The sequence below is a fragment of the Delphinapterus leucas genome, chromosome 4 (assembly GCF_059928025.1).
Source record: "Delphinapterus leucas isolate spDelLeu-1000000601 "Yukka" chromosome 4, BTC_Dleu_Yukka2, whole genome shotgun sequence".
NCBI lineage: Eukaryota > Metazoa > Chordata > Mammalia > Artiodactyla > Monodontidae > Delphinapterus > Delphinapterus leucas.
Window position 1 is genome coordinate 145,757,504 of NC_143132.1, and position 17,105 is coordinate 145,774,608.

The following is a 17,105-nucleotide window of genomic DNA, read 5'->3' on the forward strand; positions in this document are numbered from 1 at the left end:
TGATTCAACTACATAAAATCTACAAGAAATCGTGGATTTTCGACTATGTGGAGGGTCGGCACTCGTAACTACTGTGTTGCTCAAGGTTCAATGGTATTTATACACAATGGAATATTATTCAGCCATAAAAAGAAGGAAATCCTGCCATTTGTAACAACATGAGTGGACAGGGAAGGCATTCTGCCAAGCGAAATAAGGCAGACTGAGAAAGGCATATACTATGTTATGGTCTCACTTATATGTGGAATGTAAACAAGTCAGACTCATAGACATAGAGAGAGAGTGATGGTTGTGAGGGGTTGGGGATGGGGGGAAATGGGGAAATGTTGGTTAAAGGGCAGAAGCTTCCAGTTATAAGATGAATAAGTTCTGAGGATCTAATGTACAGCTTGGTGACTATGGTTACCAATATGCACATGACAGTTGCTAAGACAGTAGATCTTCAATGTTCTCACCACAAAAAAAGATAATTCTTTGAGGTGAAAGAAGTGTTAATTACTCTTTTTGTAAAAATCATTTTGCAATATATACATGTACCAAATTATCATATAGTATACCTTACACTAACAGAATATTATATGTCAATTACATCTCATTAAATCTGGAAAAAGAAGAAAACGGATAGGAAAGAAATTGCATATAAACATTGATCAAGGAAAGCTGGAGTGCCATATTAGTATAAAACAATGTAGAATCCAGAACAAAGAAGATCACCAAAGGTCAATTCATCAGGAAGATATAACAACGCTTGATGGATATGCATCCAACAATAGAGCTTCAAAATACATGAAGCAAAATGTCAGAATTGAAAGGAGAAATGTTGTTAAGGACTTCAAAACCTTTCTCTCAGTAATCACTAAAACTACTATACACAAAGCTAGCGAAGATTAAGAACATCTAAACAACACCAGAAGCCCACAAAATCTAACTGACAGTTATAGAACATATCACCAAACAGCACCAGAAATCACTTTCTTTTTAAGTGCACATGGAACATGCATCAAGAGAGCCCTCATCTTGGTCTATAAAACAAACCTCAACAAACGGAAAATAATTTAAAATAATACAAAGTTTATTTCCTGATCATAAGGGAATCATACTAAAAATCTTAAAGAGAAAGAAAATATTTGGATAGTCATGCTTTCCGTTCGTATTCAATATCATATGGTGAGTCTTAGCCAGAGCAATAAAGCAAGAAGAACAAATAAAAGGCATACGGATTCAAAAGGAAGAATGCAATCTTGCCTATCTGCAGATGACATAATTAGCTACATAGAAATTTGCAAGTAATATACAGAAGACACCTAGAACTAATGAGAGTTTAGTAAAGTCAACACACACACACACACACACACACACACACACACAGAGACATATCCATCTTGTTTCTATATACAAACAAGAAAAACTGAAAACAGAACATTTAAATGCAGTCTGTAATAGTTCCAAAAATTATAATAATTAAATATAAATCTAATGAAACATATACAGAATTTGTGCACTGAAACTAAAACAGAGCAGGACCCTATGGTCCTTCCCCGCCATGTCCTCTGCCTGTCGTTTGTCTATGAAAAAACTTTAGCCAAAGAATAAGTTTATAACCAGAGAAGTGAGAAAAAGCAGAAACAATGGAAAACAGTCAAAGGAGACCAAACAATAATAATTTAGTCATTCAGCAAAGTCAAGGATTTTAGTTCCTCCTTAAGGGCTACAGATAATATTCTGAGCCATATCCTGTGAGCTGTCCTATAGATACTGAAACCCCCATCAGGTGGAAGAAGTTAACTACATGATGACCGTGCTGTAGCCATGACATAAGCTGCCACAATTCTGAGAGCTGGCCTCAAGAAATGGAAACAAACCGACCCTGGAACTGAAGATTAACTGTACTTAAAACAATCAAGATGATGCTGATCAGATCACTTCATGACAAATTGCAAGATGACTGTCAGAGCTGCCTGTGCTGTTTCTGCATGTAGCCCCCTCCCTCTGCCTATAAAAGCTCTTACGTCCTGATTGTCAGGGGAGGGGGAGACGGCCTTTGGACAGGCATCCACCCTCCTCCCCCACCCAGTTGCTGCCATCCAAAATAAAGCAAACCCTCCTTTCCACCAGCCTGGCCTCTTTACTGGCTTTCGAGTGTCAAGCAGCCGGACCCCACTTTCGGTTACAAAACTATAAAGATTAGTTTCATGGAATGGAATGGAATGGAAGACACTACATAGTAAAGATGTCGAATCTCTCCAAATTGATCTATAGGTTTAAAGCACTCCTATCGATATAGATATAGATAGGATATAGATAAGCTGACGCTACCATTTAAAGGGAAAAGGAACTCATGAGCTATCATCGCTAAAGTTATTCTGAAAAAGAATAAAATTTGAGTCACCACATTACGTGATACTAAGACTTACTATAGAGCTACAGTAATTGGGACACTGTGGTATTGGCAAAAGGGCATACACATAGATCCAAATAGTGCAAACCAGAGAGTTCAGAAGTAGACCCGCGAGAGTGCAGCCAATTGAAATTTGACAAAGGTGCAAAAACAATTACGTGAATAAAGGTTAGCTGCTCAAAAAAGGGCGTTGGAGCAATTGGACATCCATGGGCAAAATAATAACAACAATAATAATCCTCAACCTCAATCTAACACCTTATACAAAAATCAGCTGAAAATGGATCAAAACTTAATGCAGGGCTTCCCTGGTAGCGCAGTGGTTGAGAGTCCGCCTGCTGATGCAGGGGACACAGGTTCGTGCCCCGGTCTGGGAAGATCCCACATGCCGCGGAGCGGCTGGGCCCGTGAGCCATGGCCGCTGAGCCTGCGCATCCAGAGCCTGTGCTTCACAACAGGAGAGGCCACAACAGTGAGAGGCCCGCGTACCGCAAAAAAAAAAAAAAAAAACTTAATGCAAAACATAACACTACAAAACTAATAGAAAAAAAAACATAGGAGAAAATTTTTGTGACCTAAGGTTAGTGAGGAGTTCTTAGGCGTGGCACCAAAAGCACAATCCCGGATAAAAGAAAAACACTTGTAATCTGGAGGTTATCAGAATTAAAACCCTTTTCCCAGTGAAACACATTGTTAAGATAATGAAAAGATAAATCACAGTTTGGGAGAAAATATTTCCAAATGACATAGCCAATAAAGGATCTGTTTTCAGAATATAACGAATGCTCTCAAATCAATGATATGGGAAAATCTAATTAGTAAATGGGCCAAAGATTTGAAAAGACATTTGAGCAGAGGACATATGGATAACAAGCACACAAAAAGACGTCGAATAGCATTTGTTATTTGGGAGATGCAAATACAAGCCACACTGAAAGACTTCTATGCTCCTACTAGGATGGAAAAAGTAAAAAATTACTAACAGGTTAGATCAAGTGCTGATGAGGATGTTGAGAAACTGGATTTCTCTTGTGTTGCTAGCTGGAACGTGTGATGGCACAGCCACCCTGGAAATCCACGTAGCAGTTTATTCCAAAATTAAATGTATATGGTCATCTCTCAGTATCTGCAGGGGATTGGTTCCAAGACCCCCAGGGATGCAGAATTCCATGGATACTCAAGTCCCTTACAGTTGGCCCTCCACATCCACAGGGTCCACATCTATGGATATGGAGGGCCAGCTGTATATTTACTGAAAAAAATCTACATATAAGCAGACCCTTGCAGTTCAAATCAGTGTTGTTCAAGGGTCAACTGTATTACCAAACAACTCAGCAGTTGCACTTTTTTTTTAAGAAGTACTTCATTCCTTTTTATTGACAAATAATATTCCATTACGTGGATACACCACATTTTATTTAACTGTTCATCAGCCGATGGACTCTTGGGTTTTTCCCACTGTTTTCTATTATGAATAGTGCTTCCATGAACATGAGTTTGCAACTTTTTGTGCGGACATATGTTCTCATTTCTCTTGGATATGCACCGAGGAGCGGAATTGCTGGATCATATGGTAACTTTATGTTTAACCATTTGAGAAAAGCAGTTGCACTCTTTAGTATTTACCCTGAAGAATTGAAAACTTATGTCCATTCAAAAACCTATACATGAATATTCATAGAAGCTGTGTGTGCAACAGTCAAATGTCTTTCAACTGGTGAATGAATAAACAAACAGGAGGGCACCGACACAGTGGAATACTGTTCAGCAATAAAAGAGAAGGGGTTATTGAAACACAGAGCTTGGTTAGTGAAACACACAATCTCAAATTCTTTATGCTGCATAAAAAAAAATCTGAAAAGGTCTGAATTATTTTGCTGTATACCTGAAACTAGCACAACATTGTAAATCAACTATGCTTCAGTTTTTAAAAATCTGATAAGTTTATATACTATATCATTCTATTGATATAACATTTTCAAAATAACAAAATTATAGTAATGGAGAATAGATCAGTGGTTGGGGAAGAAGGTAGGAATTAGGGTTATAGGTAGGTTGGGAGTTTCTTTACGGTGACGGAACAGTTCTGTATCTGGCTTGTGGTGGTGGTTATATGAATCTATCCATGTAATAAAATTTCACAGAACTATATAAAGCAAAACCAAAAAAAAAAAAGTGTGTGTAAAAACTGGTATGCTCTGAATAACTCTGTAGTTTAATACTAGTATACCAATGCCAATTCCCCAGTTTGATAAAGGACTATGGTTGTATAAGATATTATCATCGGGAAAAGTTGTGTTAAAGGTGCATAAAAATTCTCTGCAACATTTTTGCAACATCTTATTGTCTTAAATTATTTCAAAACAAAAAAATTAAAATGTCAATGGAAAAATAAAACAAAGTTGATAAATTTGGAGGCAATTTGAGTCAATATATAACCTCAGGATATTGCCATTTCTCAAATTATTTTCTTGAAGGCCAAAGGCAAGAGAAGGTTGTGCTAGATTAGGTTATATTTTTTTCCGAGGGCTAATGGGGCAATACTCTATTTCTTTAATCATTCATATTTTGGGGCGGCTGACCCTTGGTTTATATGAAATAATGTACACTGAAGCTCATATAATCACTGAACTTAAATACAAATTATACAAGGCCACTGGGATTCAAGTCCTGATCAATTCAGAGTACAAAAAATACTCAGAGATTAAAAGAATAACTGTAACATATTTAGAAGTCAAATATTTAAAGAGCAACACATTTCATTATTTAAAGAAACAAGAGAGGTTTATAGAGCTCCTAAAGAAATTTTAAAAATACTGCACAAAAAATTTAAAATTTCTTTGGATGCTTTATATACAAATGTAAAGAGTCACCGGTTCTTCATGAGGAAGTACAGGAACAGTCCCAAAGCCATAATTCCTTATTAAAAAAATTCCACTGGCAAAACTAGATCTGAAAGAATATATTTTCTTTCTCTGGAAGTCATCTCTCTAATAAAGCCAAAAGACACGAAAAATTATTTTATTATTTAAAAGTACATACTTTGAACTCATCCCCCACTCACCTGTCCTCAACCTTGATTGGTTTACATCTTGGTTAAAGACAAAGCAGGAATCCTATCCACTTTTTTCAGTTTGCTGAACTTTATGAGATTAAGGAGATTCTCAATTACTTGCACCACCAATGGAAGAGAGCATTGTCATGGAAAGTAGAAAATGCTTAAAACTCAGCCTGGTGAGTCTGAGCCCTCCAGAGCCTCTCTGGTGAGACTAGTAATAGTTTACTGGCCTGTTGTTCACCTTCTGGAGGCAAGGATCAGATTAAAAAGTGGGCAGAAGAAGACCTAAATAGACATTTCTCCAAAGAAGACATGCAGATGGCCAAGAGGCAAATGAAAAGATGCTCTACATCACTAATTATTAGAGAAATGCAAATCAAAGCTACAGTGAGGGATCACCTCAAACCAGTCAGAATGGCCATCATCAAAAAGTCTACAAATAACAAATCCTGGAGAGGATGTGGAGAAAAGGGAACCCTTCTACACCGTTGGTGGGAATGTAAATTGATACAGCCACTATGGAGAACAGTATGGAGGTTCCTTAAAGAACTAAAAACAGAGCTACCATATGATCCAGCAATCCCACTCTTGGGCTTATAACCAGAGAGAACTCTAATTCAAAAAGATATATGCACCCAATGTTCACAGCAGTACTATTTACAATAGCCAAGACATGGAAGCAACCTAAGTGTCCACGGACAGATGAATGGATAAAGAAGATGTGGTACATATATACAGTAGAATATTACTCAGCCATAAAAAAGAATGAAATAATGCCATTTGTAGCAACATGGATGGACCTGGAGATTACTGTACTAAGTAAGTCAGAAAGAGAAAGACAAATATCATATGTTATTATTTATATGTGGCATCTAAAAATAATGATACAAATGAACTTATTTACAAGACAGACAGACTCACAGACTTAGAGAATTAACTTATGGTTACTGGGGCAAGGGTGGGGAATAGGGATAGATTGGGAGTTTGGGACTGACATGTACACACAGCTATATTTAAAATAGATAACCAACAAGGACCTACTGTATAGCACAGGCAGCACTGCTCGATATTCTGTAATAACCTAAATGGGAAAAGAATTTGAAAAAGAATAGATACATGTATATGTATAAATGAATCACTTTGCTGTACACCTGAAACTAACACAACATTGAAAATCAACTATAATCCAATATAAAATAAAAATTTTTTAAAAAGAATTATAGCCAACTTGAAAATAAATATTTGTAAGAATACAAAAATACCCATACATGCCACCCCAAAAACAGAAAGCTTTCTTCACAGGATTTCTCCTGCCCTGGGTTCCAAAGAGCTCTCTGCCCTCACTCCCTGGGGAACAGCAGTGGTAATCGCTCACTATTAAAAGCATCATCTTTCCCTTTTCACTGTCCACCCTTTTGAGTGTCACTTGTTTCCCCCCAGTTCATGAATGGTGACAATGATAATGAAATATGTATGGAGAGAGAGAGATTCATTTGACATATTCTATTAAATCATGCATGTGTATTATGTATTAAAGTTAAAACAATAAATACAAAGTAAAATAAAAGAGTTTACCTTCCAGATCAGTAAAACTTTCTGTCGTTAAGTTCATGTAATATTTTAACTACTAAACTTCTCTACAAATAATATCATACTCATTAATATTTTTTCATTTTTAATATTAGCAGTTTCCCAGGAAATTTTTCAAAAGACTTTTTTTTTAAAAAAAGGGGCTCAAAATAAATAGTATCAGCTATGTTTAGTGTTATTTTATCCTTCTTTGTTTTTCTAACATTAGCTTTTCATAGAAGGACTGATTGAAGAGTAAAATATTGCTTGGAAGATCATCATTACATAATTTTTTTAATTGTGGGAGAAAATCTGATAAGAAATATCTGCATGGACTTTAACAATTATATGAAATTCAATTTTGGGTTAAAATTGGGCAGCTGTAATTTCACAAAGAATAACTATAGAACCAGGATTTCAAAAATAGGTAAACGTAAAGCAATTTATACTTTTCAACAATTCCTTTCAAACATTTATATTTTTAGCGAATATGATAGCGAATTTAAGGTGTCTTAATTAGTTGATATCACCAATACTGCATACAGATCAATAGTACTCAAATTATTATCTGTGTTTTTATTATATGTATATCATTCAAGTAAAAAAGGAGAGAAGTTCATATGCACAAGAAGAGAATTTGAAAATTAATAAAATATAGTTATTCTATTTGGTTTTGTTTAAATAAAGTCTTAATGATCATCTCTAACTTTATTAGAACTTTGGTCCATGAAATTTTGTTTGAATTGGCTGCTTGATAGAAAATGTAAAATGTTTAGAAATATAAATACTTCCTTATTAATAAAATAACCATAACTAAAAATGCAGTGTCAGTGATATATCTATATCTATCTATATCTATATCTGTCCTGAGCTATTACTAGAAAATGTTCTTTAAATACTAGCAACTATGACATATTTTAATTGAGTAAATATTGCATTTCATTCTTTATATATTTTCTCTACTCCTCACAACCATCATAAACTATGCTATAATTTTGTGAATCTAATGTTGAACATAGAGTGACTAAGAAATTAATATGCTCAAGCCTACACAGCTTGCATGCAGACCCTTATTTGAATGCAAGTCCCCCTGTCCTCAAAGCTCTGCTCTTTAAACTACCCCATCTCTCTCTTCTCACTAGACAGTCTCTTCACCTATAAAGGGAACTCAGTCCCTAGTTTGGGGTGCTGGTCATAAACACAAGGCAGAATACTGTTTTGAAACATTATTCTAGGCTTCTTTTCTGGGCATATCCTCCTCCTACCCTTAGCTCTCCTCCTATGTAGCATCCCCAGATTTATGTCTACAGGAAGAGATAGCCCGATAGGACCCAAAGAAAAAAATAAATGCAATTTCTGGGTTTTGAGTTTCAGAAACTAGCCTTGATTGGGTGGGGATGGAGTTGGCAGAAAAGAGCTCAGACCTGAAGAACACGTATATAAGAATAAAGATGTAGTCATTTTGCATTTCAACAAGGTAATAATGATCCAGAGGGTTAGAGAGCCTAAAAACAGAATTTGGAGACGAGTGGTTTCCCAACAAGGAACTCTGTGTCTTACCCACTGACCACACTGGCCATTAAGTCCAAGTCAATATGGGAGTTGGAGGGGGATAAACCTCCAGGTAGCTGGGGATCAGAGAAAAGGAAACTTTCTTCCCCATAAAGCAGTAAGAGCATGGTTTCCCTCATGTTACCTGGAGTAAACAACAGAGAGAGTGACTGTAGATCTTAGAGCAAAAGGGTGCAATGATAAAAGCCCATGCCTGAAGAGACTGGCTATTCAGTGAAGGGAGAATGGAACAGTGACCTGCAGGACTAATGACTGTGACACATGCACGTGACCCAAAACAAAGGAACAGTGGGCTGCAACAAGCACAGTGAAAAAGGGAGTCCCATAAGCATTCAAGGGAAAGATTAATTAGCCTGAGGGGGGAATCATCTGTTCTACTAAAAAAGTAGGAAAAGTTCATTTTTACTTATACGACTTGACCTAACACTTCTACAATGTTTCACTTAATAGAAACATACAATAGTATTTAATAAATAGTTCCAGTTAGAATGATTTTATTTCCTATTACTTAATTATGCCAGCTAAAAGTGCAAGCATTCCATAGGTGTTCTCCATTAATATCACTAACTTGTGAACCAAAGGCTACAACAATGGGTTGAACAGAATAACACTTTTCGTATGTCTTTCCCCTTTTTCCTAAAGCTTGAGACTGAAATAAATCACGTTGAGCACCTAAAATAAAATCCACATAGTCCCCATACTATATTATGTTATTCTAGCACTATATTATTACAGTGTAATTTACTTTTTTATGTGGTCCATTTTTATTGTCTGTCTCTACTTGTTGAAATAGAAACTCAGGAAGGCAAAGATTTTTGCCTGGCAAAAAAAGAAGTTCCCTGTAATGTTTGTTGAATAAACGAATTAGCACATTACATAGGATATTTTTTATGATTACTTTTAGATCACGTTGATTCTGACATTCTGGTTCTCCTGAGACTGTAAAGCTAAGAATCCGCGCATCTTTGAAAAAAATCTTCAGAGAATAATTTAGATGATTAAAATACTAGATTGCAGAGCAAATCAAAATAATACACTTCAGCGATTATCTTATAAAAATAAAGTGAATGGATATGTCAGCCAATGTGTCTGGAATTTCTTCTAAATTGTGAAGCTTATTATGTGAAGATTTTTTGTTATGATGTGGGTTTTTTTCGGGAGTGGTTTGTTTTTTTAAAGAGCCTGTTTTGTTGTCATTATTAATGGTAGATAAAACAGAAAAATAATAGAGTAAGCTCTTCAGATGAGACACAAATTTGGGTAACCAAAAGCTACATGCTAGTTGTTAGTGAATTTTACATTGCATTTAGGGCTATAGTTATAACCTTATAAACCATATAAAGGTTTAGTACTAAATATTCCTATTGCCATTCTATGAATGTTTGTAATTAGAAAGACACTGAACAACTTAGAACAAACAAAAGTATGTAGCCAAAGTATTAAAATCAGTGAACTTTAAAAATAAATAGCTGTTGCCCTTGCCTTCCCAAATCTAATTCCTTATCTTCTGGTAAGAAGATTTCAGTTTTTCTTGGAAAACCACCCTTTCTCACTCTAAGACTAGTTCTCAGGCTAGGCGTGTGACCCACACTTGGCTTATCAGAGTAGGACATACGGTTCCTGGCCACAGGGACTGCCCCATAACCCAGTTGGTCTGATAAATGTTATCCTGAACCTTTTGCTGTGGTAACTAGGAAAAACATACTTCTTTTGCTGACCGTAGAGTTGGGGAAATGAAAGCCTAGAGCTCCTGGTAAAAATGGTGTCAATACAGAGGAAAGCTCACCTGAGGAGTAGGGATTCAGAAATGGAAAGTGTATGGTAATACTGTATGCTAAGTACCACATCTCATTCTATTCATACAACACTCTGCAAAAGATAACCTTAAACACATTGCACAGTTGAGGAAACTGCGGCTAAATAAGGACTAAGTATTGTGAGCAAAATATCATAGAGTTAGTAAGTAGTGGAACCAGGACAGTCTGACTACAGAGGCCACACTATTAAACATGGCTCTGCTTAAAGGCAGGCATAGTTCACTCTCTGACCTCCACCCACGACTTTTCATTAATGAGCCAATAAACTCAATTTTTGTTAATTCAGTTTGATTTTTTTTTACATTTGCCACTAAAAGTTCTGATAATGCAGCTCCATACTGATAAGAACAATAATGAGTATACTGAGGTAGCAGAGGGCTACTATATAATTGTCCCCCCTGCCTCCTCCCAAAAAATTAACTTAGGATAGATGCTGTGTGTGTGTGTTTGTGTTTTAATAAAAAGAAAACTTTAAAGTTACTGCTCTCATAGGGAATGTAATTTTATTCGGAATCCGTATTTCCTATCGCCTTTAAAGAACTTTTTAATATATGATTATTCTTTAAAATGCTAGAGTGTCACTATTAGGATATCTCATAAAATGAAATTAACTATTTTCAAATAATATATGTCTTTTAAAAGTTCGCCATTCTAAGATAAACTCAGATCGACAACGATGAAACTAAAAAAGGCTGTTATTGAGAGTAATGTTTACACTAATAGCAAACAAACTCGTTATTCAAGTACTCTTAATGAGTTTTGGATGGAATTTTTGAAGGGGTCAGGATGTGATATATCTTGATAAAATTATTTTTCTATTTTGCGGAATAATCTGAAATTTAAAACCAAGGCTACCTACTAGCAGAGTGTTCATTTATAACTAAAAAGAATCCTTTTAAGTGATAAATATTAAAATCTAAACATATAAGAGGACAGCAGGCAATAAAATGTTTCCATGTTCAAAAACTAATTTTCTTAGCAAAAGTTCAAATTATTTTGAAAGCCCCAAATCAGCCAAATCCTGCCCACAAGGTATATAAAACTAGGCTATGACCTGATGTTCTTAGATGCACTTTTAAAATCCATTATGGGCCAAAGAGCCCTTTTTGAGTTTGCAAAGGTTATGTGATTTTCCCATAGAAATTCTTTGAAAAGGAGATTTTATTCTTGGCCCATACAAGAGCTCAGTTAATGTTTATTATCCTTTAAATTTCTGTAATACCTTAGAGGGACTTGATAATTATAATTTTCCAGATAACTGCACTCAGGAAGTATTTCTTCCACAGTGAGAGAGTAAGTAAGGATTGACTCTAGAACCTACTACCCATTTTCTCTAGTCTTGCATTTGCCATAGAATTCAGTGATAAATGAGGCTTTTTGCTATAGTAACAAGGAAAAGACATTCTCTTTTACTGAGTGAGAAGTTGGGACAATGGAAACCCAAAGCTGCTGGCAATGGTGGCTTCAAGACAGAAGAAGGCTGACCCGAGGAATGGGCTTTAAAAAACAATGTTTCTGAGGCTGACCCTGAGAAAATATTTCATTTCTGTGATCATTGTTTTTAGGACTGCTTATTATAAAAATGTAGTTTGATTATACCTTACTCTTATGATTCAATACCACTTTAGACTAAGAGGTGCATGAATAGAATTCCAATTGTGTAAAATTTGTGTAACAACCTTAATATAAAACCATACAATTCAAGGAAGCTCTAATGAGTTAAAATGTGTGCTTTTTAAATTTCTCTTCAGCCATGCATGATGAAGAGATCAGATCCAATTAACTACAAATTCACCAACCCTAAAAGAGTAGCATGAGAAGCAGTGAAAAGTCTTATGCTTAAATGGGTTCCACTTATATAAGTTCTGTTACTTCTAGTCTATCATACTACACGTTTAAACTTAACTGCATTGCTTAAAGGACAGAACCTTCCTTAAAGTGGAGACCATATTTTCAGTCCTTTCTTGGAAAACCCTCCAAACTGCAGAAGGATGGGCTGACCACAATTCAACATAATGTAATTATTGAAAAATCTACCGTGGCAGCATCCTTGTGGCTACACTCCAAGAATCTATGCATATGAGTCAACGATTAAAACTAAATTTAGCTTCAAAAAAGAAGCTGCTTTAATTTTCAAAATAAAATTAAAGTGAAAGGTTTACTAAGCAAAGCAAGAGCATGCACTCTTCTAGGTGACTCTGCAAAGTAAGATCTACATGGTGGAGGTTATATACGGCTTGCTTAATGCATTTGTCTCATTTTATCTAGTCCAGCAGTACTATTTGTCTCCCTCTGAAGGTATATAGTTAATAAAAAATGACCAGAAAACTTTAGTAATGTATGGCTACTTTCCAAACTGTCTTTTCTGAGAACTGTTGAATGGCTTCCTAAAAACAGATGAACAAAAGCTACAATTCAAGGGAGTAAAGCACATGAACTCCAGAGTCCCAACTTGCTATCCACCTTCTGTCCTTTGCCTTTTCTACGAATACTCATACTTCTGTTTCAGATGACTTAGAGGGCTGCAAAGAATGTCAAGCAGAAGTAAAAGGGGCCATGGACCAGATCCTTGCTATTCACACCGTGATCATATGACCAATAGCAACGTTGTTACCTAAGAGATTATCAGTGTTGAACCTCAGGCCCTTCTCAGTTCCCATGGGAGTTGTATGCAGGTCAAAATGTGAGGGGGTCCCTGAACTATTTTTCTAAGGTCACCATAAATTCTAGAAGTCTGTATATGACAGTTTCCCAACCTTCTCTTCCAGCTGATTATAGTGTATAACAAGACTAACCATAGTAAGAGCTACATCTTATTTTATTGAAGGTCTACTGCCTGTGTGCACTAAACACATTGCCTACATTATTTAATCTTAAAATTATTGCTTCTGAGATGGTATTTATTACACAGGGCAGCGATTCTCAAACTCAGCCTGTAACAGAAGCGCCTGAAGGACTCTTTTTTTTTTTGAAGATGTTGGGGGTAGGAGTTAATTAATTAATTAATTTACTTTTGCTGTGTTGTGTCTTCGTTTCTGTGCGAGGGCTTTCTCTAGTTGCGGCTAGCGGGGGCCACTCTTCATCGCGGTGTGCGGGCCTCTCACTATCGCAGCCTCTCTTGTTGCAGAGCACAGGCTCCAGACGCGCAGGCTCAGTAGTTGTGGTGCACGGGCCTAGTTGCTCCGTGGCGTGTGGGATCCTCCCAGACAAGGGTTCGAACCCGTGTCCCCTGCATTGGCAGGCAGATTCTCAACCACTGAGCCACCAGGGAAGCCCCTGAAGGACTCTTTAAGACACAGATTCCTTGGCCTACTGTTAGCGTTTCTGGATCAAGAAACTCAGGAGACGCTCCCAAGAATTGGATTTTACCAAGTATGCAGGTGATGCTGATTGGAAGCACTAACAGAGAGGCCCCCAAATACAAGTGTCTGTTAATTCAGTCACCGGGGCCCACATCTCAGATGCAGGTGGGTTCTTCAGACTCTTTTACACCTTTCTGTGGCCAGTTCTAGGGGTTCCGTCTGTGCTCCTTTCCTACCCACAGTGGTCACTGCCCATTTTCTCCTCCTCTTTAAGGCCACATATAAAAGACAACACACCTGCCCCACTTCTCCTCCCCCTGCTGTCCCTAAGTCTTACATCTTTTGGCTTTGATGGTATCAGAGCGGAGTACTGCAGTGATGGGTAATTGATGTGTAAGAAACATTCCAGAAATCTCACACATCCTCACAGTGTATTTCCCTGACTTTTAGTCTAGGTTTTAATATGGAATTAAATTCCTATTAAATGCTCGGAGCCCTTTATGTTCAAATAACTCAGAGTCACTTCAGAGGAAAAAAAAAACAACAACTAATTAAAATTCACATCTTTGTATGAAAAAGAGATTGGTGAAATCCTTTCAACTATATTGCCTCATTTGCTTCTTTCAAGAAGCTTATTGAATAGGCAAGGTAAATAAAATAATGTCACAAACAATCAGAATGAACTGGAAAGAAAGTAGCAACAGCAAAATAAGTCTTAGTTTAAGAAGATCTTCCTTATAGAATAGCAATATTTCCATCTGTCCCTACAAGTTCAAACAGGGCCTTATACACGTCTCAAAGCTACACAGTAATTGTTAGTTATTTGTGTTTGTGTGTGTGTATTATATACACATATATACATACATCGCTCTATTGCTTTATTTACATAAACATTCCTCAGTAGGAAAGACTTACAGTCGTACTAGATTTTACTTAAAGAAATCAAGTGTTAGATGGTTGGAATAAATATCCCCAGAAATACGAATAGGCAAAATTTTTTTTCTTAAGTCAACAGTTAGTAGTAAGAATTCATGCTTACTTTTCTTCTCCTCTAGGTTATGAATAGGAATTCCTTCCATAGAAGACATACTTTCAAGTATTAGGCATTGAGTATTAAGTAAAAGATAAATATTTTTAATTTCTTCCGTCAGGCCACTAACCCAGTTAGTCTGATAACACATTTAAATACAGAAGGATAGGGACAGTGGTGAAGACGTGGCTTAACAAGCTTGCTGTGCACCCAAATATTCGTGTTGAAAATATATTTAATATGCTAAGAGGAGCACCCAGAATAAAACGTAAATAAATATAACTAGTGGAGGCGTTAGCTTCATCTGAGCGACACTCATGTGAAAACGCAGACCTATCTGATCATGTGTAAAGTGCAACTGGGGCTGGGTCCCTTGGGAGACAATCTCACTGACTACTGAGCCTCCTGGGAAGGCTTATCTTCCAGGAGCTAAAGTTAACCGTCTGGGAGCACTGAAGGGAAAGAGTGACTCCAAGTTTACATCTATTTATGCTGTGTATCCACTAACAAAATTCAGTGACAGTTACTTTTAACACTTTTGTCTTTTAACTGTTAAACTAGAATTAAAAGTGATTACCCACCCCTGTTAAGGTAATACAGTCTACCCTGGTTTTGTCTATATATTAACGTTACCAATGAGTTTCGTACTTTCTTACCCTCTCGTGTTGCCGATTTAGCATCCTTTTGACCCAACCTGAAGAGCTGTTTAGCATTTCTTGTCAGGCAGCTCTAGTGGTGATGAACTTCCGCTGCTTTTATTCGTCTGAGAATGGCTTTATCTCCTCTTCATTTGTGAAGGATACATTTTCCACGTTTAGTGGCTTGTTTTTTATTCCTTTTAGCATTTTGAATATAACATCCCACGCCCTTCTGGCCTTCAAGGTTTCTGCTGAAACGGCGTATATAACAAATCGCTTTTGCTGCTTTCAATATTCTCTCTTTAACTTTTAACAATTTGATTCTAATGGATTTCTATGTGGGTCTCTTTAGAGTCATCTACCTTATGATGCAGCAATTCCACCTCTGCATATACACCCAAAGGAAATGAAATCAGCATCTCAAACAAATATCTACACTCCCATGTTCACTGCAGCATTTTTCATAAGAGCCAAGGTATGAAAACACACTAAGTGTCTGTCTACAGATTAATGGATAAAGATGTGGCGTGTGTGTGTGTGTGTGTGTGTGTGTGTGTGTGTGTATGTACAAGTTGACACTTGAACAACATGGGTTTGAACTGAGCAGGTCCACTTATACGTGGATTTTATTTTCAATAAATACATACTATGGTACTACCAGATCCACAGTTGGTTGAATCCGTGGATGTGGAATCATGGATATGGAGGGTTATACAAGGATTTTAGTTATTATTTTAGTTATTTAGTTAGGATTTTCAACTGCGTGGGAGGTCGGCACCCCTAATAACACCTGCATGTTTCAAGGATCAACTGTGTGTCTGTGTATGTGCGTGCGTGTGTGTGTATGTGTATATATATACACACACATACACACACACGCACGCACATACATATACACACACATATGCAATGGGAAATTATTCAACCTTTACAAAGAAGAAAATCCTGATATTTGAGACAAAATGGATGAAGCTGGAGGATATAATGCTAAGTGAAATAAGCCAGACACAGAAAGATCAATGCCACAGATCTCACTTATATGTGGAATCTGAAAAAGTAGAACTCATAAAAGCAGAGAGTAGAATTGTGGTTGCCAGGGGCTGCGGGGTGAGGGAAATGGGGAGATGTTGGTCAAAGGGTACAAAGGTTTAGCTATGTGGGTAGATAAATTCTGGGCACCTAGTACAGCATGGTGACGATAGTTAATAATACTGTACTGTACACATGAAATTGCCTATGAAGATAGATCTTAAACCTCTCAGCGTGCACACACACACACACACACACACACACACACACACTAGGATAACTATGCAGAAGTGATGGATAAGTTATTTAGCTCGATTGTGGTGATTTTTTTTACAATTTATACAGATATATAAAAACATCTCAATAAAATTGTCTTTAAAGAAAAGAGTGATTCTCAGATTGACCTAAGCCCCAGCCCACATTGACTTCTTTCTAGGGAGAGAAGCTGTGAATTGAAAAATAAAGTAAAATCTTCTAATTTTTATTTCTTAGCCCTACACTATGGAAAATATGAAGAGGACATCAATAAGTCATTGGCACAATCGGCAATTCATTGGGCGGGGGCATGCATTGGAAATAGGACTGAAAATATGATTAAATGCACAACAAATGTAACCCATCATTTATGTTTCTGACACCTTCATTAACTCCTTAAGATACCCTTTCTCTTCCTCCTACAAGAATTACATTTT